The sequence below is a fragment of the Ischnura elegans genome, chromosome 5, assembly GCF_921293095.1.
Source record: "Ischnura elegans chromosome 5, ioIscEleg1.1, whole genome shotgun sequence".
In the NCBI taxonomy this organism is placed as follows: Eukaryota; Metazoa; Arthropoda; class Insecta; order Odonata; family Coenagrionidae; genus Ischnura; species Ischnura elegans.
In genome coordinates, this window is record NC_060250.1 from 83,462,811 (window position 1) to 83,486,462 (window position 23,652).

General features: G+C 39.7%; 1 protein-coding gene across 4 annotated transcripts in view; it reads right to left on the reverse strand.

Moving 5' to 3' along the window:
• Positions 1-23,652, reverse strand: part of LOC124159133 (E3 ubiquitin-protein ligase rififylin) — a 106,647-nt gene that overhangs the window by 16,811 nt on the left and 66,184 nt on the right. The window lies entirely within an intron of this gene.

Consider the following 23,652-nt stretch of genomic DNA (forward strand, 5'->3'; position numbering starts at 1 on the left):
TTATGAGAATTTTTTGTAACTATTGAAGTGCGCAACTAGAAAATCGTAATTTTTAACATATTATATTATGCCGACATTTTTATGATGTCACCCCACGGTGCGACGGTAAGGTCGGTACATGCCTTGGAAACCGGCTGTTATTGCGCCTTAAGGCCCTGAAAAAGTTTCGTATTAGAAATCCTGATGTCACAGGTCCCATATAGATCAAATCAATTCCACGGGTTCTGTCTAAGGGGATGTCAACGCCGTGGTCAAAAAACAAATGCGGAAGAAAGGGAGGGGCATTTTGGAAACAATGACCACAAACCGCTGTCTATGACCCTGGGGGTGATGTTGAAAATTAATAAACAGGAAAGTCCTTTTGCTCTCATCTCATGTTTTACAGGGTGCTGCCCTCCCTCCAATTTCGTCTCTGGTGATCCTAATCATTACCATCGCTATCCCATATCTTGCAAGTAAAAAAATTCTTTTCCCTCGGGCTTCATCGATTCCATTAGAGAGATCCTCCCCCTCGCAGCTGCTTTGAAGGTCACCACCACCACTTGAGTCTTCCGCTACCCCTTCCTTCACTCTCTTTTCCATCTGTGCTGTAACCGGCGCTTCACAAAGGGGAGAGGAGGTGCATCCTCCCCCACGTGGAATCCGTCGACACAAGGGGCCCGACAACGTCGCAGTTCGGAGAGGGAAGGGTACATAAGTGGGTCAAGAGCACGTGGCACGGGGGACTTCGCGCGCGCGCGAAACAGGGAGGATCATGGGTACGAGGAGAATCGATGCCACGACTCAAGTTCATTGTTGCGCGGACCGCTCGCTCGCTGCAGCGGCTGGGACAATGGAAAGGGGCACAGTGGAGCCGAATGTGCTTGTAGCTCCGACAACATAGGGCTAAATCTAAAAAAGAATACATACAAGCGCGCTCAAGGTTCCTGCGCAGTAACGGAAAGCTGAGGACTGAGTCGGATTTATGGGTGGGTCACAGGGGTCATGTACCTCCACAAATTTAATCAATTTTTTTAAAATTTTCATTAGTTCAATAGTTTTTGTATATTTGTGAAGGAATAAAGGGAGTGTATAAGCGAATGCATGACTACAAGTCCCAAACGTGAGATAAAGGTGAGTCGTATTCACCGTAGAGCGTAGGACTCCCTACTGTAAAAACGCCCCTCTTTCCCGGAGGGTATTCCATAACTCCCCGGACCCAGGTCATGTGACCCCCCACTCCCAAATTTGATGCTGAATCGGCCCCTGGCTGAGGCATGGAACATCCAAATTCAGTATCATTTCGGAAATGGAAAAAGTTGGAAAGCGAAATACTTGAAAATAGATTTTATTCAAATACTGACACCTCATATCTCCTTCTTCGTGGGAGCTAAATTTTATGTGAACATAATTTTCAATAAAAATATTTAAAAAATGAAAACAAAGGCTATCGATGGAATCAGCGAACTTGAAAAACAAGGAAAGGTCGGCGGAGTAGGGGTGAAGATCGCACGATTTCGAATTTTTTCTATTTCTATCCGGGTCCCACGTACAGAAATCGAAAATCACTGTCGTTTAAATTGGGCCGAGGGCCATATACTGCACTGAAGAAAATTCCCGGCACCTACATGACAAAAGGCAAAAAATCCCGATATTGGTTAACAACATCCCTAAACTTTTTCATGAAAAAATATCGAGTGTTACAGGCTTAGTGTGGTGTAATTCCACATAAAATTCAGAATACTGTTACGTCATTCCAGAGTGCTCCCGATGCCATGCGTATGAAAATAAGATAGTTATCTAGCACGAGATCACAGACAATGGCACAGTTTCGGAACGAGATCATCGCAAATGGCTGCACCACCAGTGAACAGTGAATGAAAGGAGAAGAAAAAATACGGGGAGTACAAAACGCTTGGAAAGGTTTTCCATTATCATCATTAAAAGGTTTTTTATCCGCGAGATGAAAAAAATGACAGGAACGCCGGTGACCTTTTGAGGAAGATCCATGATTATGTCCCTGACATTGGAGGATAAGAGAAGACGTAATTACGGGGAAAAGATGAAATGGGACCAAATTATTATCGGCATATATGTCAAGCCCTGCAAAGTTGTCCGGAAAGGAATTAGAGCGACCCGGCTTCAATTTAAGCCCGGGTCCGCCTCGGAGTCACGAGCAGCGACTCGGGGATAGGTCTGTGCCAGCGATGTTGGCAAAGGTCCAAACAGCGAGATGTAATTTACGGAGCGCCATGGAGATGAGATGGGAGGAGGGGGGAAGTTCACACGCTGACTGAGCCGGAGAGATGTCATGCTGAGTAATGAGGGGGTGACCACAAGCGAGCCAGTAATTGCGCATTCAGATGCAGCATCATCTGCTCACGATGTGAGAGCAAGAGCGCAGACTAGGAATTAAGGAGGAGAGTTTCTTTTGAAAGGCTATTCAATTTTTAAATCCATTCAAAATAGAGAGTATAAGTCACTTTGAGTTATGAAAATTATCTTTATTTGCCGACTAATCTAAATTCTTCCCTGAACTGATCAGTACTCTATTTTGAAATGATCTATAAATCGAGAGTGAAAATAGCAAACTGATACGTCGGAGAAAAGGCCGCTACTTTGCTCAAAGAACATGACACCGGAGACAAAGAAACATCTTGTGGAAGTATTCTTCGGTCTTCCGTAACCGATTATAATCTTTTGGTAAAAATAATTACAATAAACGTAAGAAAGAGTCTACTTTATTTTTTTAATCGTTCAATCACGGCGGAACGTCTTTAACTGAGAAATTTAAGCTAAGGGAGTGGTAATAGTAGCACGTGGCTAAAGGAGATATTTCGGAGTGCGGTGGATAGGAAGAGAAGATTGCGGACTTGACGGCACCTCTACTGCAGAGGGGCGCATTATAACGGTCTTCCCCAGTGACGTCACGACGAATACGACATCGAGCCATCCCCGTCGCAGTAAAGCCCGAATCTTACGATCATTTTTCCCCATGCCTTCAGAGGGATAGCTTCAGCGATCGCTTCAATGATGGCGAAAAAATTACCGTTATGCGCGATCATTTTCCGCGATGGCTCTAGGGATGGATATCCCATCCCTTTTTCTGTCGTAGGAACCGTCCTTCAGCCGATCCAAACGCATGACCGCTAATAGCGATTGAAACGCCACGCTTGCCTTTTAATTGAATGAAAGTTTTAAATATGGTAAGCGACGGAGTAAGCGATGGAAAAAGGGATTGTGGGAATGACAGTGTGATACCGAAAATCACTATTTCGGCCCCCAAAAACCTATCTGCTGGAGCTATCATTTTGATGTACGAAAAAAATGATCGTGGGCGATACACTAGGCTTAGGAACGTCAACGTTACCTTACGGGGCCTTTCCATTAATTACGTGAGGCGTTTAGAGGGGGAGGGAGTCAAGCCGATTCTCATCCAATCTCAAGAGGGGGTGAAGGGGGGTCCTGGCAAGTATCACTTAATTTTTTTTCGCAAGATTAAGCGTAATATTGCGATTTTAGTAATTTAACTAATTTTAATTAAAAATAATGGAAAAATTGTTTTTTTTAACAAACCCAACCCGGAAAATATGCATTTTGAACAATCGCACGTGAGATTAGAGGAAGGGGGTCGAGCAAAATCTCACGATATCTCACTAAGGGGAATTAGGGGTCCAAATATAGCAAAATCACCTCACGTAACTAATGGACGCCCCCTAACCCTCTGCTTTTCTACGAAGTGGAGGATTTTGGTGTCTGTTTTAAAATGACTCGAGGTTTCAAGATAGAATTTGCTTTTTCCCCTGTCACTGATACCATATTATATGAAGACTTCGTAACGAAATTTAATAGGGAAGTACACAATGCCGATTGGAAGACACTCTCAGTCCATTGTTCCAACAAAAGTGGTGATTCCTGGAAGTACATCGCTACCAGCAGAAAACCGCTACGCTCACGCCTTCAAGGGACTCGCGATAACAGCGGTAATGGCAGTGAAATTTGGCAGCGATTGTCCTGCTATGCATCAAAAATGTATGTAATTCTGCATAATTGACTAATATTAAGCTGCATCACGCGATAAACGAACGTATATGTATCTGTATACACCGTGACGTGCTGATGAAAAAACTCGATCCATTAATCCATTCCATTCTGTAGCTTTGAATTCTCAAATAATGTATATAATTGTTTTCATAGCAAGGAAAAGGACCAATCGCAGCTGATATTCAGTAATCATCACTTCCGAGTTTAAAACTGGAGAAGAGCGTCAGGTCGTTCACAATTGTATTTATGGAGTCTTATCATGGCGAGTCCTTATTTGAACAAATCTCTATTTTCTATTAATTTTAGCCACTATTACACATTGTTAGAGCGTCTATCAGTAGTCCTGAAATTATTTCAAATCCTTTAAAATCGATCTGATTAATTTACGGTATGAGTTGTGATTGGTGGAATATTTCACTGACTAATAAAGTGCATTAGTTGTGTCGCTGTGAAGGAAGCGTCAGATTTGGATTAGGGAAGAAGTATAAAATTAAATTATGAGGTTTTCAGTAAAATCGAAGAACAATCATGGGTAGAGCGACATTCAGGTTCTACAAATTTTAGCTAGAATTTGCTATCGCCAGAGGATTAACAATCGCAAACTCTCAGATTGAGAGTACGGGTCAATATTTAGTAAGCAATCAATGTTATGATAACATTTCGATGACAGTTTATAATTTTTATTCCATTATTTCACCTACACCTCTAATTTTCCCTTCCTTTATCGCTGCTTACCTCATTTATATGATGGTGATGATAGAAAACTGATACAAAAGACAGGGTTTATGAATATAATGTAACTTATTAGGCCCTGAGCAGGCCTAAAGAAGAAAATTGAGCAGAATGGGAAAGTGATTCGTAAAATGCTCCCTTTTAACCTAACTTGACCGCTAGAATAACATAATAATAACCACCAAAGTAACGAAGTTTCATCAGGAACTCCCAGCTGTCCCTTCGCTTCACTAAGTACAACTCCCGGTTTCATTTAAATAAACACACTCATAATTGAAGATAATTAGGATTTCTCGAGGTTTTCATTATTTTTGGGAGGATGCCGGTTTTATTTAAATAAACACACTCATGATTAAAGATAAATAAGTATTTCTCGAGGTTTTCATTATATTTGGGAGGAGCGTGGTAGCTCAGCGGATAGAAAACTTGGACGCTGATGCAAGAGTATTGCCATAAGATAAATGGTTCAAAATGGTGAGTTTTATGACTTTCTGAGGGATATTTTATTAACCCTTACACTATTCTATTATCTGTCTGTCCCATACACTATTCTAATCTGTAATATCATATCAATCCAATTAAGTAAAATGGATTAAACTTAAAAGTTTCTCTGAGCTCTGGGGGGGCGGGTTTATCCCCCAAACCCCCCCCCTCCCTCGCTGCGCCACTGGGTTAGTCAGGGGTGAGATCTATTCTTACCTAACCAAACCAACGTTAAGGTTAAATCACTAAGTGAGAGATCATAAGGCTCAAAATATAATCATTTCTCCGCGCAAACGAACTGAGAGGCTGTATTTATGGCTTTTATTTTAGAGTGAAAGATGGTGCAAAGAATATACTTTGACTCAAAAAATGTTTCAAGAAAAAAATGTTATGCCTATATAAAAAATGCCAATTATTCTCTTGGACGAAATTTGATTTTCTTCATTGTTGTACGTTATTTTGATTCCACGCATGTGAAGAAAGGTAACATTTTAACAAACGCTTTTTTAACTAGTCAATCAAAGAATAGCACTATGTGCACTTATTTCCAATAACCTCGTTTGATCGCCATGAAGAAAAGAAATTACTGCTTTGGAAATTTTTTGTTCTATTGCTTTTTCTGAATGGAGAATGAATTTAAATTATGGAGAAAATACCATCCATAAGGGCACAAAAATCTTATAAGATATTGTTGCATTGCATTGTAAATAATTTATTTCTATCCCCGTGAGCCAAGATTTGAATTATATGCAACAATAGAGAAAATCCAAGCTCGTCAAAGTGGCGCAACTCAATTTATTGGGTAACTTTTCTCACTCATGGTGCATGCTTCTGTCGAGTTTATCAGAAATCCGAGTTCACCGATCCCAAAATTGCTACTGGAAAGCAGCAAGCAACTTAGATGGGCTTGTGCCATAGAAATCGACTTTCCCACGTCGGTTTCCGAGCGGGATGCGAGTGGGAAGCTACGTCGAGGCGTCCTTGTTGTGGTTTGATACGGTTTTAAAACACGAAGTGGAGGGAGGATGGGAGGGGAAGAGACCACGTGACACCTTATCGACCCAACCGCCTCACCCACCCCACTCCACTCTCTCCCTCCCTCCCCTCCCACTGCTCTGCTCGATACGGCACCCTCCCGTACCCCTCTAACCCCTTACCTGCACACCACCACATGACTGCCTACTTCCACTTTCGTCCATTTCCCCCAGCACATAATAAAACCCCAATCATACGATCATTTTTTTTCCGTGGATTGGTTGAGGTTGGACAAGTGGCCATGTAGTTTTTAATCCAGCCTTTATGCGTAGAAGCCACTGAAACCAACTATTTTTTTTGTAGGAGTAGAAGGAATGGAAATTTTTCTTTTTCCGCATGGTGATTTATTTTGTCCGACCATGGATTCGTTACAGCGTAACATTTTAAACATTCACCTTGAAAATGTCACGCTGTAACGAAACCATTTATTTATTTGTTTCCAATTTTCCCGTAAACAGCACATAGAGGCCTTTACAACGGAGGATTAACAAACCACGACACAAACATCCATGCCCTGGATAGGGATCACATACCCAGGCGGTATTTGAACCCTCGACCTACGGTTTGGCAGACTTTACCCCACCGCCATCGAGGCCGGCGAGCATGGTCGGACAAAATAAATCTCCTGGGGGGGGAAAAAGCAATTTTTTCATTCTTTCAACTCCTATGATAAAGGATTTTCACCAAGTTACGCCCGCTACTATCACTTATTATTTTTACCCACTTTCTAAGTTGCACTATTCAAAAGCTACGTGGTGACTTTATTAGTCTCATTTTTTGTCAGCTGTGCAGCCACAATGAGCGCTCAGTTTTAACTTCCTGTGAGATTCCAAAGCTCTGTTCACAGTAACTTCATTTAAAGCCTTGATCACAAGGGCATATTTTCCGTCCCTCAGAATTATAGCTCCAGGGATAGGATTTCGGGGACCTAAAGAATGATCGCTCGACCCATCATTTTCTCAATCACACGGTCTTTCGCACCGTCCCCCTTTCCATCGCTTATTCCGTCGCTTCCTGCATTTAAAACATTCAATTGAAAGATAAGCGTGGATTTGCAATCGCTGTATGTAACGAATCGCTGCTGTACGTTCCGATTGGCTGAAGGACGATTACAGCTATGGAAAAAGGAATAGGATTTCCATCCCTAAAGCCATCGCTGAAAATGGTCGCTGGAAACAGTCATTTTTCCGCCGTAATTGAAGCGATCGCTGGAGCTATCCCTCTAAAGGGATGGAAAAAAGTGATCGAGCTATTCAGGCGTACCTCCTGCTCGACCGGTACTTATTTCTCAGAGAGGAATCATTCGCTCAAAAAACTTAATGATCTCCCATCATCAGGAAATTTTCAAGGTGCACAAAGAGAACCTTTCACAAAATTCGTCTATATTTCAAATTTGATAATTTTACCTTTTAATTATTTTATCAGACGCATTTTTTTTAAGATTTGAAAATTTTTAAAAGGGTCTACTCTGAATATGATGGCATTAACTTTCACGCGAGTAATCCGTCACAAAAATGGTTCGATTGAAAGGGAAGTCTCCGTGCTCTTCCCGCTACCTTCTCAACCTCCCCCACCCCTGCGGTAGCGGTTCTGCGCATCCTACGGGAAAGTGGGTTAAACAGTTAGCACGGTTATTTCGAAAAAAAGAGATTCATGTCCCATTTACTTATTCTTCTGTCAACTGGAAGAGAGGTATCTTTAACGTCTAAAACGGTGGACACGAAAAATCGAAACTTTACCCAACTGAAATTCACGTATACTGTAGGTTTTTATTTGAAATGTTTTTCCTTAGCTCAATTTACAAAATTAAATTGTGCACTTACGGAGAATTATAATTTCTTAGATATCTAAAATTCACTCGAATTAGGCATAATTCATCCATCTCATTAAATTAAAAAAAATTTCCTCAACACGTTCCTGTTTACACGATACATGAAACCGCAAGAGTTAGTGAATGGATTGCATGGACGAGTTTTGTGGATTGGAACGATACATGTGCGATTGCAAGAATCAAATTAGAACAGGTTCTATTTTATGCTCAGGCATTCGCACAAGTTGGGTGATTACACGGTGCATTTATTGCGATCGTGCGTCATTAGGCATTAACTTGTACGAGCTAACGTATCGAGAACCAAGTCTTTGAGATGGATTTTCTTTAATATTTGAGAATCACACAAATTTTGATTAAGGTCGACTGTACATACCCTGAAAAATCATCAAGACGGTAGCGTAGGTTTTAAGGGAGTAATGCGTCACCGAAAAAGACAAAATACGACCAGTTGAGAAGAAGGAATGCGTCATCTTAAGTCTCCACTGCGGTTATTCATAAGGTACCAAGAAGCAAAAATTCCACTCCCCAGCTTTTGAAATAACCACCACGAAATGCACAAATGATAAAATAGAAGATTCTCAAGATTCGCAACTGTGTTGTTAGCCACCGCGAATTTAAATGAGCTTAAAAAAATCGCCACCAACGGCGCTGACGGGCAATGGGATCGTAATTTCCAGGAGATAAAATGCTAAGGTTAGGATTTTTTTACCGAAATTTATATTGGCGATGATTTGATCAATCGAATTCATAACTTTAACATGCTATTCTTCACTATTTTAAATATTATAATGTGAATATGGAGGGAAATTTGATCGCTCTCAACTTATCGTCGTGCTGCGGGCACTGGTGCCATCTACCTCCATGTGGTCCGCTTGTCGCAATGAATGAAAGAAAAAGCACGGTCATTGTGGAGTGGTAAACCGCGTCACGTGCAAATTCCTTTTAGATGTGCGTGAACACGTGTGTTCGAGTTTCAACGGCCACGAGCAAGGTCGCACGCCTTCTACGATACATAATACAACTCAAGCAAAATAAGTATTAAAAAAATAATAAATCAGGTTTTTTCCAAAAACAATATAGAAGCACTTAAGACTAAATAATAAGCATTTCATCCGTAAAGAATAAAAAGTGGGTTCTGACAGGGCCGACTCAAGGCAAAATAGTTACCTGGGCAAACTGCTATTGTGTCGCACCCCTACCAGGGGGCTTGGTATGGAATACCCGCAATTAAACGGGGGTATGGACGTTTGGTCACCCTTCTAGCTGCATCGCCCGGATTGCCCGGCCCTGTGTACTGATTAAGTTTACTGGAAAGGAGTGTAGAAGAGCCTGATAGGTGAGTAAGAACTGGTACGCAATAATAATATCTAAACCTAATAAGCAAACACGCTTTTTTCTCAGAGTGATATAAAAAGCTTATTTTTTTGCTTTTTTAGTGAATTAAAGTGTTGTAGGAAAAGACTTTTTCTAAAACCTCTTCTTTTGTTTTTTTTCTATTTTTAGTGCTGAGCGTGTAATCAATTGAACCAGAGCCGATAAAGAAATTTATGCCAAAAATTATAACTAACGCCATGCATTGAGAAAATTTTTAACAATTTTCAATATAGAAATTTAGATAACTAATTAATTGAATATTGTAATGTCGTAAGAAACTAGTTCAGTGGGCAGAATTTCAAGCCCATTCGACATCGCAAATGGGTTAAAAATCAATTACAAGATTCCATCGATTAAACAGACGAAGAAAGTTACAAAAAAGTGTGTTAAAACACACGTCGCGAATGAGAGATTAACCACACTAAATTTCTCGGAGTAAATGTCATCCCTAAGGTTTATGGGCATGGTAAAAACAATAGAACTAATATAATTTGAGGTTTCAGGCGAGATAGAGTGGAATCGTGACATAATGAAGAAGCAGGAGCAATTTCCACAATTTTAAATATCGGTACTACCGGTTTCGCTTTACTGCATCCTGGTGATGCCTGATGAGGTACCTGATGATGCTGTAAATCGAAACCGATAGTACCAATAAATTTAAAATTGTGGAAATTGCTCCTGCTTCTTCATTACAATAGAACTACTTTTATGAGCAAACATCACAACCGTGACCCATTAAGGTCACATGGGTTGTCACCATCGAGGTTAAACGGGTGGTAAAATATAAGCAAGGCCTATTTAAGTATACCGGGACTAGCCACGGTGATAACTTTTGCGCAGTCACCCGCAATGCACAACTTGTGCGAAAAATCCTTAGAGGAAAAATCATTCGCCCGGTCAAGGCGAATGATTTTTCCTCTGTCGATTTTTCGCATAAGCAAGGCCACCAAGGTGTCGAACCTTGGATATCCAAAGGTGCCCGATTCATCAATGGTATATTACCCGCACAGTAAACTAGTTGACTTCCAGGGGTCATACGCGGGTCAAAGGATACCTAGGTTTGTTCCGCACTATTATAACAACCAGCATGCCTAAACATAGGGTTTTATGGTTGCTAAAGTCATTGATGAGGTATACAGATCACTCTTGTCAACCAGTTGATCTAAACGGCTCCGCGGAGGTCAAAGATACCTGGAGTATGAGGAAGATCATTCGGACAACCATCTACTGTATGATTTGCGGTAACCCCTTCGGGAGGAAGAGATGTTTTCCCATGTTTCTTATCGCACAATGATTTAACGTGCATCTGTGAGCGGTGTATCCGCACTCCAGATAAAGGCGAATCAGGACACGAGGTCAACAAACAGTGCAGTGCTATCTTCCAAAATCCACACCTACGCCTGAAAGTTTTATGGTTACACGGAGGATGATAAGGACGGAGGCGAGAGCTGAAGACGGGGGCCACTGAGAGCAAAACAATTGGTCGTATACAACGGTCAAGTGTCGGAAACTGACTGATCCTCACCGAGATGGGAGGGGGTAAAGAGGATGATTGCACGACGATATCATCACGTTCATACTCCAGAGCGCAAAGGCGAACCCATCATCCAAAATGCAATAAAACATATGGAGCGTACTGCAGTTCTCTTTTATGGCTATTGGCGTCAAAACGGTTAGTCAGACGACGTCATATTACAATTCGTCAACTGGACAATATGGTCAATGGAAGATTGGATATTGTTTACGACTCTAAACGGAACAAAACGCATTAGTTGATTAAGTAACATGTGATCAATTTTTTTAAAAATCTTAAGACGTAACTGTGGTAATTACTTTTATTGGATGAATATCTAATAGGTGTTTAATGTTGCAAAAAAAGATGCTTGACGTTGAATAGTTTCGAAACAATCAGGATGCAGGAGTATCCGGAATCGAAGACTATTAAGTATAGCATTTGTCATGGCTCGTAAGACTACTTTTAAGAACTCCAGGAATGCGTAGGTACACACATTTCATCGCATTAATATTTTATTAAGAAATTATCACCGGTAGAACACCTTTAACAATGCATCTCTCAATTATTTATTTAGGTTTAATAAAATAAAACCCTAAACCTCTCACTGAGATAAACAATCGATAACTCTCTACTTCACCAAATATGAAGACATTTGAGAGAAGGCAATAAGCTACTGGTACGTCATAAACTATGGCATTAAATCGCCAGGAAGGTTTTCCAATGACGGATTAGGGTACATTCGAGACTTCCGGCCTCCGAGCAAAGGGGTTGCGAGATATGGTATTCAGGTTTCGCACTTCGTCTCGAAGATAGCGCCGCGAGGGTGTCCCCAGGGGAGGAATAAGACCGTGTGAACGCCTCATTTATTCACGGTATCACCGACGTTGGAATGGGGTCGAAATGCTCGCGCCCACTATACCCTGAATACGTGATTACCCGCTCAAGGGGCGCTGAAAACTGAGGATGATCAATAGAATCGAGAGTAGAGAAGCAACACTGACCCCGAAAGGGACGGAAGCAATCAACGCTAGGTTTTCCCCACCCCCGGAAGCTTTAAGAACTAGTGAGCAGTACAAAATAACGCTCTACGGCCGTGCAATATTCGCATAAAATTAATACATCATAATTTCATAGAAATTATGAAATGCTACAGGATTTGGAAATTCATTTTATTAAACTTATCAGTATGTCAGTCAACGCACGTGCATTCTGACACAGATAAAATGGGAAATAAATTTCCTAGATATTAGAGTTTGGTTTACCAAAAAAATCTAGTCTAATCCATGGAAAGATAGGCAATTATTTTTTAAATACAATGACCAGTTTGATAAGGAATGAATTTGTGGGAGTATGAGAGGAAGTGAGAGTTGCGCTTTATACTAATTTTGGGTATAAATGGTACTATCAAAAATATATAAAGATAAGCATAAGGCAAAGATGAGAACAACGATTTCAATACATATTATAACGGTATACATGGGTGGTAAAAATATTTCCATTTTACTTTTTTTTTCAACGCACAGAGAATGTTTCAAATTGAATGACTCTTATATATATACATACAAGTATAATTGATTACAATTAAATTCATATAGATAAGAAACATTCACTCTGCTGAAGAACTTTTTAAATTTCTTATGTTAGTCAAGGGCGTACCTAGGATCATAACTAGGGGGGGAGGGGGCAAGCCATGGTCTAGGGGGAGGCAAGCCATGATTTAGGGGGGGGGGGGCAAGTCATGGGATTTATGACTAATATATATAATTTTTCGTGGGTTTAAAGAAAGTTTGTTGAATAATTTCGTTTCAATTCAGTACTGATCCAGGGGGAGGGGGGCTGGGGCTGCGCCCTTGATGTTAGTGAAAGAACATTTAGCACATATTCTGAAGTTATTGTTATTTTTGCCATATACTGATCCAGTATCGTCTTTTCTAGATGGCTGTTACCAACTAATAAGGATTTGTACCTAATTCTCCAATTAGGGTTAGAGGGTATTCAAAGGTGAAGGAGGAGTTGCACAGACAGGCTCTAACAATACAAATATGGATCGTGAAAAGATTTTCAGCGGTCATTAAATTTATTTCAAGATGCAGCTTAATTTTTCAGATTGTATACAATCTTCTCACAATAAAAATGTTTTTAATCTCCGTACGTGTCAAAAATAATATTCAAGTAAATGAGCAACTCGTCTAACTGTTTTCGTTATCTAGTAAATAAACATTTTAATTTTGAATCAGCAAACACGTCAATTCAGTATAATCTTCTTTCTCTCTGTAAGAGGGAGCCGCTAGAGACAGGGATGCTTCGTGCTTGGCTTAAGAAATTTAGAAAGAACATCTTTCAGAGCGATAAAGGGAAAATCATCACAGAACCTCACCATATTTCAAGGTCTAACAGAAACGAAAAATTAAGAGAGCTATTTTGCCGAATGGATAGGTATTGGAATTAGTTTTTGCCAGGACCGACACAGGACTTCCATGAATGCTAGGTGGTACACACAATCAGTAAGCGCATGTACCATTTTTTTTCTTTCGTTAACAGCTGTTGTATTCAGAGCCTCCGCCACACCCCTATTGAGACGGGTAGCATGTAGATTTACTACCAACATTTTTCACCCATGTATCCTCAAAGGGGTTCTACGGTTATTCACAGGGGGAAGAGTAGGTGTATAGACGAGGGACTTCGTGCTATTAACCAGGCGTGCTCCGAGGACCTTTCCAACCGGAAGTCTGTGCTTACGCGAGTGAGATGAGGAGGCAGTTGCTTCCTTGGGGAGGGGAGGAAACTGATTACGCCGGCTACACCCACCGCGCCCGGAAAAAAAACGCACACGTCGAAAGTTTGATAATGACCAGTAACTCAATTCCCTCGGTGTGTTATGGTCTTAAGGTTTCCCTTCTTATCAGCGAGGGACGCCCACCACTTTCCGTTCCGCGAATATACCGACGAGAATGTCACCGCCCGGATTAGACGCCTGAGCGCCGCAGACGACGACGAGGACGAGTGGCGGTAGAGGGCGCGCTTGTTTGCGGTGTTATTTCTGGAAAGCCAAGAAGCCGACCCCTCTTGACACTCCACGCCAGGCCACTCGAAAAGTTTACCCTCCCACTTGAGGTATTAATATTAACGCGAAAAAGAAAACAGCATGCCGGTGAATTTCTTCATAGATATCTATCCTCTCTCACAATTCGATTTCCAGCCTTGTAGCATTCCCCTTGACGATGGGAAAAACAATGAGAGTCAAATAATAATAAACAAAAATTCTCGTTGAAGACGCGAAAATAAATAAAAAGGGTGTCATGTAATGGACATAGTGGCGTTCGGTCACTCCCTATTGTTCGTCATGAATACGTATCAATTATGTGTTGAAAATAGCGTTTATTTAATTTCTGCCATAAAATAAACGTTTCAACCTGCATTTAGGCCTGCAATACGATGATGAAAATCCAATATCGGAATGCCATAACTTTTTTGAAAATCTGTAATTGGCGGTTACGATAACTAAATATCGGTTAGATTACTATCGTCTTACTGGGCTTGATAAAAATATCACGATTAAATATCGTGAGACGTATAATACCCAATAAAACATCCAATCATCAAAAAGTCGATAAGTAATTCACTAGACATTTATGCATCATAAATTAATTTTTTTACGAATGTATACCAAAAAAATTTATACTCTGGAAAACTTCTGGCAGTGATTTTTTTCAAATGATACGCCACAATATTTTTCGCATATTTGTATCGAACCCGAAGCTTTTGAGTTTTGCTCTCAGGGTATATATCAATCTATAAAATAGAATGTAAAGGATATTTTTATTGTAACTATGCCTGAAGATGCTGTACTCGGGTGGAAATCCAAGCACCGAACCAAATATTTCCTTCCAGGTAAAATAACTTATTTTTATTTTATCCATAAATATTACTGAATGAGGTAACAACCTTTTCAACAGTTACATTGAGTAATACTTGACATCTTCATGACAGGGGTATGAACCATAAGTGCCAGGGACTACCATACGTAGGAAAGGGATTGTCAGGAAAGTTTACAGATACGGACAACAAAATAAAAAGTTATGTGGATTTCTGAAAAAAAACTGAGAAAATTCGATCAATATATAGCATTTCCCAAATAGGTGAGAACATACGATGGATATTATAGTAAGAATGAAGTATCAGCTGAAAAGGCTTCAGCAATATAGGTATTTAAAAAACTGGCAGATAGTTATACTGACATTTGCCTCGTCTACGAGGCTTAACAGGTAATCTCTTCTCACAATAGGTTTGGTGAACATATTTGGTATATGATCAGCTCTTTCGATTTGATAATGGAGATGGAAGAGGAATTAAAAATAAGTGAATCCAGCTAGCGATAAGATAAAGTGAATGTAATTATAATGTGATATCATAGCTTAAACTCGTATCTTAAAAAAATGAATTCGTGGAAGTATGAAAGGGTATGTCATAGGGCATATTAGTTTCGATCCAAATAAGAGAAAATTTCAGCCGGCATTTCTACCCTCAACATTAATGCGTATACACAAGAACGATTTTCCCTTTCTGAGATCAAGACTGAGATGTCAAAATACGAGAATACATGATGAGTTTGATTAGCTGATCATGGAGGTAGCGAATGTTTTTATTTCATTTCTTTCCACTGAAACGTCTATTCTCATTAACTTTAGTACTCGTGCAGAATTATCAGTTTTTTCAATTATCAGGTTTCGATAATGGTCTTCGTTTCTGATTGCCGCGCAGCTACCTTGAGCACTTGTTAATGTTTCCACCTGTTTTTTTAATCTATGAGAGCATATATACTCATTGGTCAAAAATCCTATGATTGTTTTGACGCAGCTGCTCTCTACTCAGTTCTCCTATCAGCTAATCTTTTCACACCTACGTATTTCATCTCTTTCAAATCCTTCTTTACCTGTTCCAAATATTTCATTCGAGATATTCCTTTTCCATTCTTGTCTTCCACAATCCCTCGACGATTGTCTTCATCAGTCCATCATATCTCAAGATGTGCCCTATCAGGCAGTTCCGTCTTCTTATCAATGTTTCCGTGAGGCTTCTCATCTCTCCCACTCATCTTTGGACTTCCTCATTACTAACTCGGTCCATCCATTTGATCCTCATCATTCTTCTGTAGCACCACATTTCGAAGGCCCTCTACCCTTGGTTCTCTAGGCTCTACCCTTGAGTTCTCGGCGGCTGTCATTATCCATGCCTCACTTTCGTAGAGAAACATACTCCAAATGTGAGTTCTGATGAACTATTTTCCTTACTTCCGTTTAATTTCTCGTTGTAAATAGATCTTTCTTTAGAGGGAATGCTCTATTCAGCTGAGCTACTCTGCTGATAATTTCTTTCTTGCTTCTCCCGTCGCAAGTTATCTTGTATCACAAATAATAGAATACATCCGCCTCTTCCAGAGTTTGTTTCTCAATTTTAATACTACTTTCGACTTTTCTTTTGCGGCATACTAGTATACTTGGTTTTTTTGTACTTATTTCCAGCTGTTATTTACCCATTACCCTACCTAGGGGTTAGATGGAAGATGGGACTTTCTAGTCCCAATCTCGCCCAATAAAGACGTATTATTATTATTATTATTATTATTACCCATATTTACATAGAATCTTTATCAATTCTTCTTTGTTTGCGCTTTGACGGCTAAGTCATCGGAAAATCGTAACATGCTAACTTTTTCTCTATGGATATTCACTCCCAAGGTCTTTCCTTTGATTTCATTGATGGTTTTCTCGATGAAGATGTTGTCATTCATAAGCATCACGCATTAAATTGGTTTCCAAAAGCCGCCACTCTTGTGGCTGAAGGCAGGGAGATCCAAATTTCACGGAGGAATAAGAAATAATTAGGGTAACAGTTCGGAGAAATATGAAAAAAATCCCTGCACCGGTAATGGAACCTGGGACCCCAGGTTATTCTGACCACTGAGCAGACGATTGCGCCATCGATATTATTTGAATTATAAGTCAATTTCCGAGGTTCATCATGTAAGATGTTCATGATACTAAACAGAAATCCTAAGAAGCAAAAAGAAGCTTACTCCGAATGTAAGTTAAGGATATATTCCAGCCAACGTTTCTACCTCGCGGATTAAGGCCACGGATCTCAACCACTCAAATTCACGCCACGGGATTAAAATAAGTATAGGGGAAAACTGTCCCGCTCTCATAGGCAGCGGGTGTTCACTTTCTGCACCCGGCCATTACCCCGTGTCGTTTTGGCAGATGGGGCGTGTCGGTTACCCTTCACGGCGCCGCTCATCGGTAGCATTGGGAAGCGGTCACGCGATACCGATTTGACACGGTGAAATCAACAAGAAAACATATCATCTGAAGAAAGACTACGTTTCGTTTTGTCAGCGGTCCAAAAATATTGGACTACTGCTGTCATGGCCCCCTAATGGTGGGGCGAACTAATATTCCTACAACTATTCACGACATAGTGTGCAATGCTGCTTAGAATCATCATTCAAAATTAGCACGAACACTCACTGACTGCCCGCACGTCGCGAGAGCGTGAAGAACGTGAAGCTAAATATCTCTCCCGTGATGCTATAGTCTACCTCAAACCTTATCCGCGTCTTAATCACAGAGATTTACGAAAAGAATATTAAATTTCGCAGACTCTTCCATACCTACGCGTACAGAAAATGGCTGAACGAGTAAGAATTTTGCGTGGTCACTTTTTTTACACTATCCCACCTCTTTCCCTACCATATACCTTTAATAAATTGCGAACTACCATCTAGATTTAATAAATAGCGATTTCGTGTCTAAGTGAACGACCTGTTTAGGATACATATTTAGAATTAGGGGTTTATCACAGCATGAAAAAAGCGGCTTCAGCAGATGCCTCTTAGTCACAAAAAGTATTTCAGGGCCTATGGATTTGGCATCTCATCCGACGAACAAAGAGCTGTACTTAAAATACCTTTCCATACAGTTAGAGAAAATATAGGTTTTTGAAAAAGCTTGATTAGAACTGGATAACTGAGCCCTTTTCATGAGAAGTTGGAGACGATAAATCTAGGGGAGTATTTGAGGTACTGGCAGATTCAGCATCAAATTTTAGGAGAGAGGTCATAACCTAGTTCTCGGAGTATGGCATACTCCTAGGGAGAGAGGGGCGTTCTCTCGTGTCAGTTTCTCTGCAGGGAGTGCTACTCTCTACGATAAATACAACTCAAACTTCTCTAAAGTTTGGGACTTGTAGCCATGCATTTACAAACTCACTCTATTTACTCCATTACAATGATACAAAAAACTTAAACTGAGAAAAATTACAATTTTTCGACAAAATCTGGGGGAGGGGTCATGAACCCTGTTACCCCCTCTGAAATCCGCCCCTGGGTACCACAAGTAATGCGATCTCCATGTCTTTATAAAATCAACCGAAGTAAAATAACGGAGATATATTCAGCTATACACTCTCTCTGTTTCAGTCCGAATAAACAGAATTATAAAAATTTTAATAATATCCACATGATTAAAGAGTACGATATTTTTCAACGTGACGCTTTCCCAAATATACGAGTCGTCATAGAGTAGGTACTTAGCGAAAACTTACATAACTCATATGCCTTGGAACTAGAAGTATCAATATACCGTAGAAAAACTATCTATTAGCCTATTCCTCGTTATCATGCGACGTCCATTCTAATTTTCCTGTTCCTAACTGTTTCGTAGGGCGAGGATAAGTCATACGATCATTAAATAAATTGAATCCGAATAAGGGTTCATATAATTATTTCGATGGACTGTTAGTTTCCGATACATTTCTGAATGTCTTGTGCCGGCCTAAAAGCAAAATTAATCTTTGTCTACGTCCACGGCTGGCGAGAGACCTTTTACCCATGGGAAAAATTCAAACACATTTACGACGAAAATACTAAATAAAATACGAATGGCCCACGCGTGCAACAGGCACTTTGATGTGTTTTTGATAGCAAACGCTCGAAGAAACACGAAACCGAGAAAAATGTACAGCGCGTAGACTTGAAACAGAAGAAAACGATGACGTCAATATTGGAAAAATGCTAATATAATGCACATAATGAGACACAATCATAAGTGAACCATCGGAAGTTATACACTTCGGGAAAGTACACATTTGCAAGGTATAAATAAATGGGTATTTTATTATGGTTAGTCTACAAAGTGAGCATTGGTTTAACGCAGGCCTACAATACGCTCTCCTATCAAGTAAATTAACGTAATTCTTCTCTTTTATATCTTTAAAAATGTCCTAGAAACACTTTCTGGACCTTCTTTCAATAAATGGCTATTAATCATATTTTTGCATGGCCTGAATAAATGCGACAAACATAAAAAATTATGGCATTTAAGATAGTAATAACTATTGTATGAATAACAGATGGAGTGGTCACAAAAAGGATCAAAATTTGTACGTTACACTGTCTATGGAAAAACATATTATCAATTTTAATTAAAAATTCTGAAAGAATTAAATTCCTTTTTTTAACGTTTGGCACATACAGGTGCGCAGCTACTACGGGTGATGATTACCGAGTAAGTCATAAATGCCCATGTAAATGTGAAGTTGGTATTCGTTCAGGAGAAATAGAAAACCATTCACTGTCCAAATAACCCACCGATCAAATATATTTTTCATGAAAATTTTCAATGGGCGCTTTCATTGGCGACAAACTATCTTCCATTACCAACGGGCGTAAAAAATGAAGAAACGTAGAGAATCGAAACTTAGCATGGTGCATAAAAATATAATGTTGATGTGAGAAGGAAAAGAGCCTCAATAAGGTTGGAAGAATAAACATAGCAAAAACACCTTCTTGCGATTTTATAAATATATAAATTAATAATTTTACGGATCATTTCACCCAATTATATCATTATTATCATCATCATCTCCACTTAACTAATCAACCAATGGGTGGAAAATACCACAATTTTGTGGGTGGAAAATTTCAACGTTTTCTTTTGAATTGCTGGGAGAATTTGGTCACAACTTGGAGCAGACATATTTGCGAGGTCGATTAGGACGAAAAATGCATTGTGTTTAAGACACTAAGAAAACAATCAAGCACATTAATCCATTACATAAAATGGAAAAAATGGAGAAAATAAAGAAATGGAGAATGCGTGAAAATAGAGATAGCATTAAGCAATCTGCAAAAAATGGCAAAAACGCCACGTTCTCAATTAAAGAGAGCCAATAAAAGTTCTCTGGATTCAGTTAATAGAAAACTTTCAGAGGGATGACCATAGCTTTTGCATCCAGCGATTACCTCTGGGAAATTAGGATTTCCCGCTATTCATGCCGATACAACATTAATATCGCCATGATCTTCCGTCATTGGACTGTCTTCTGGAAGATGAAAAGAGGCTCCTGCAGGCATAAGACTTTTCTATTGAAGCGTCGGAGTAGGCGTGTTTACCAATCGAATTCTTCTCGTGAAAGATTGGACCTTGGGCCTGAGACATTCCATGCCACTCAAGGAGTTGTTATAAATAGCTTGGTTGTTACGAGTATTTTGAGAGGCAAATGCGCTGAATGGGATCTCAAAGCGAAGAACGTCAGATGAGGACAACGCAACAGAAGAATACTTACATTTTCGCGAAATACTCGTAATTGAAAATGGATAATGAAAATTATATTTATGATCTGAAGGTAATGACCAAGTATTGGTAGGTTTATCCTTTAAATTACAGTCATAAATTTACACATACAGATGCTAATTTAACAGCAGAACAGCACCATATGAATTATAAGTGGACACGAGATGTTTAAATATCGAAGCTAACCTATGTTTTAAAGAATAACGAAAAAAACATCCGCTGGCTTTGAAAGGAAAGATGAATATTCAATTTTTCGTTTTTTTTCAGAGGAATTAAATTACTGTTCAGGTATAATTAAATTACATTAATATCCAGATGAAATAGAAGATGACATAATGTACAATTTGCTATCGTTCAGGAACTGTTTTCAGGAAATGAAAAACACTAAATTCCCTGAATATGGTGCCGTAGTCGGGAACCGAAATGGTAGAAATCATGGAAATTGATACGGCGAGATACCCGAAAACAGTTCCTGAACATCATTCGCAGGGAAAGCACTAAGTCATCCTTCAAAACGCAACATAGGTTTGATTCTAAAGACATTTTGTCAGTTAATTGACCATATTAACCCATCATAATCCTATGTTGCTTCAAAGTAACATCATAAATGCATTAATTAATTTAATAATACGTAGCTTTCACGATAATTATGATTAAGGTAGAAAATTTCACATTTTTTAGAATGAGAAATCTTGAAATTTGATTTCTCTCAGAAGCAGCTCTGCATTAGAAAGAGTTAATCGTTCACATTTTATAGCGCGCCCAAGGCGCGTTTCCGCTGTCCCGGTAAACCATGTTTACCATAACCAGTAACCAACAGTGCAGCATTTTTTTGTCTATTTGTTTATGTGGTGAGTGAAGTGTTACGTTTGCGTAAGCAGAAACTTAAATTCTAAACAATGGATGGTTTTTGATTGAAATATACATACATTGATACATGATGAAAAGAACAGGAAAGATTTTGCAATTTGCCCACGTATAAAAATATTTAAAAAAAAGGAAAAATCTTGATTTTACTTATTTCTATTTAATATTATTATTATTTGATTTTTTATTTTTATTTTGATTGATTTTCTTTTTATTCTTTTTTTCCTATTTTATTATTTTTCCATTTTTCGTGGACAATAAACAACATAGTGCAATTTCAGTGTTTATACTAAAACAAGAAAAAGGAAAGACTCATAGAAGAGTTACTCCGTGAGGCAGTATGCAGGTAGTAGGGACCAGAGGCGCCGACTTATAAAAAATATTGGGGGGGCCCATATCGGAGGTCTTGCTCCGGGAAGAGGTTAAATTCAAAGTGTGTCGCAGCACCGAAACACTATCATGATTCATACCACTTGTTTTAAGTTAACCTGCGCACTACCTTATGATTTGTTTTAACACATTGTTGAATTTATTTTAAAAGGTAACTATCGTCAAGTATGGGAAATAAAAAATACCAATATATTTTTGTGATTTCACAAAGCATGATATAACTAAATTATTTTCCTGAATTATTGAGGGGGCTCCGTCCCCCCAAACGAATCTTTGAGGGGGCTCGGGCCCCCTCAGGCCCCATGGAGTCGGCGCCACTGGTAGGGACCGTGGGATCATAGTTTCAGCAGACAAAGCTCCTCATATCGATGCAAAATGAGCTCCTCCCGAAGAAAAAAGTAAAAGTGGAGAGTGGGGACTGAGGGATAAGGTCCCGGTCAGTCACGTAGGCACTTTTCCAACCCCCCGAAGAGGATGCAGCACTCCTCCCACGCACGTGTCCAGCCGAGGACGTAATCCAATTTGGTGGCCGGGTGACGAGAGAGTCCGCCTGTCTGTGAATATTCGTCGGGACTTTATTGATATAGAAGGGCGACGGTTGTAGCGTGATGAGCCAGCGTAAAAGGACAACCTGCCTTGTGCCCCCGACAGCGAAGGACGTCTCTCGGATGAGGCGGGCCATAGGTCAGTCACACTTTCCTCAGGCCGTTATCCACGGGACGATGATTCGCAGTCCAAGATAAAAACTACAAATGATTATTTCTATACTCTAATACAAAACTCAACTACCGAGCATGGTTTCGTCGTTCTATGTCATTTTCAAGGTAGAATGTCGAAACCATGTCACAGAACTGGGGTTTTCAACCTTTTTTTAATGCAAGGGCCAAAAATCGATTTCCGAAGGGCCACAATGCCCCATGTACTTTAACACCACATCAATAAAATAAAATAAATTATGTAATTTCAAAGTGCGATAATCTTTATTGGTTAAAAATTTCAATCAATAATTGCGATTTTTCACATTGTTTATTTTTGACGAGAGAGTCGATATGTATTTAATATTGTGTGGCGCGATACAATAATTTCTGCATACTCTATGGGCCTCAAGAAATTAGCCTGCAGGCAGCGGGTTGAAGACTCTTGCCGCATACTGTCGCAACCATGGTCGGTGGTTGAGTTTTGTATTAAGGTGTGGAAATTATTATAAGTAGTTTTTACCATGGATATATCGCACTTCAACCAAGTCAAGCCTGAAACGATTTTATACGTAATTTCGTTGGTTAGAACTTCATTAATTTCTCATTGTGGCGTGCTATTGCGCGAAAGCACGAACGAAATTAGATCTCACGCCTATGCATTCTCGCATGCGTTCTAGCAATTCACCGCTTTACACGACACAATATTGAATGCTCCTTAATACGCACGACAGATTGCGCAATCACGAGTAAAACGGCCCTACAACTTGTCGGGAGGGCAAAAATGCATGCTCGTTCACCAATTTATATTTTTTGTCGTTTGCGATGGAGTTTGATAAATTAAGAGACCAGTAAGATCTTAGACTTTCCGGCGTATCAGATGCAGAAAGGATTCTCGAGTTCTCCACTGGGAAATTGGTTGCATTAGTTGACGTTTAGAAGAAAGATCTCATTCCGAAGAACCCTAGAGGATGAAGAGAAAGTCGTCCTTCGAAACGTCGCGTCGGGAGACATGCAGCCAATTACCCAGTGGAGAACCCGAAAATCCTTTCGGCAAGAAACCCGTTTTACCGT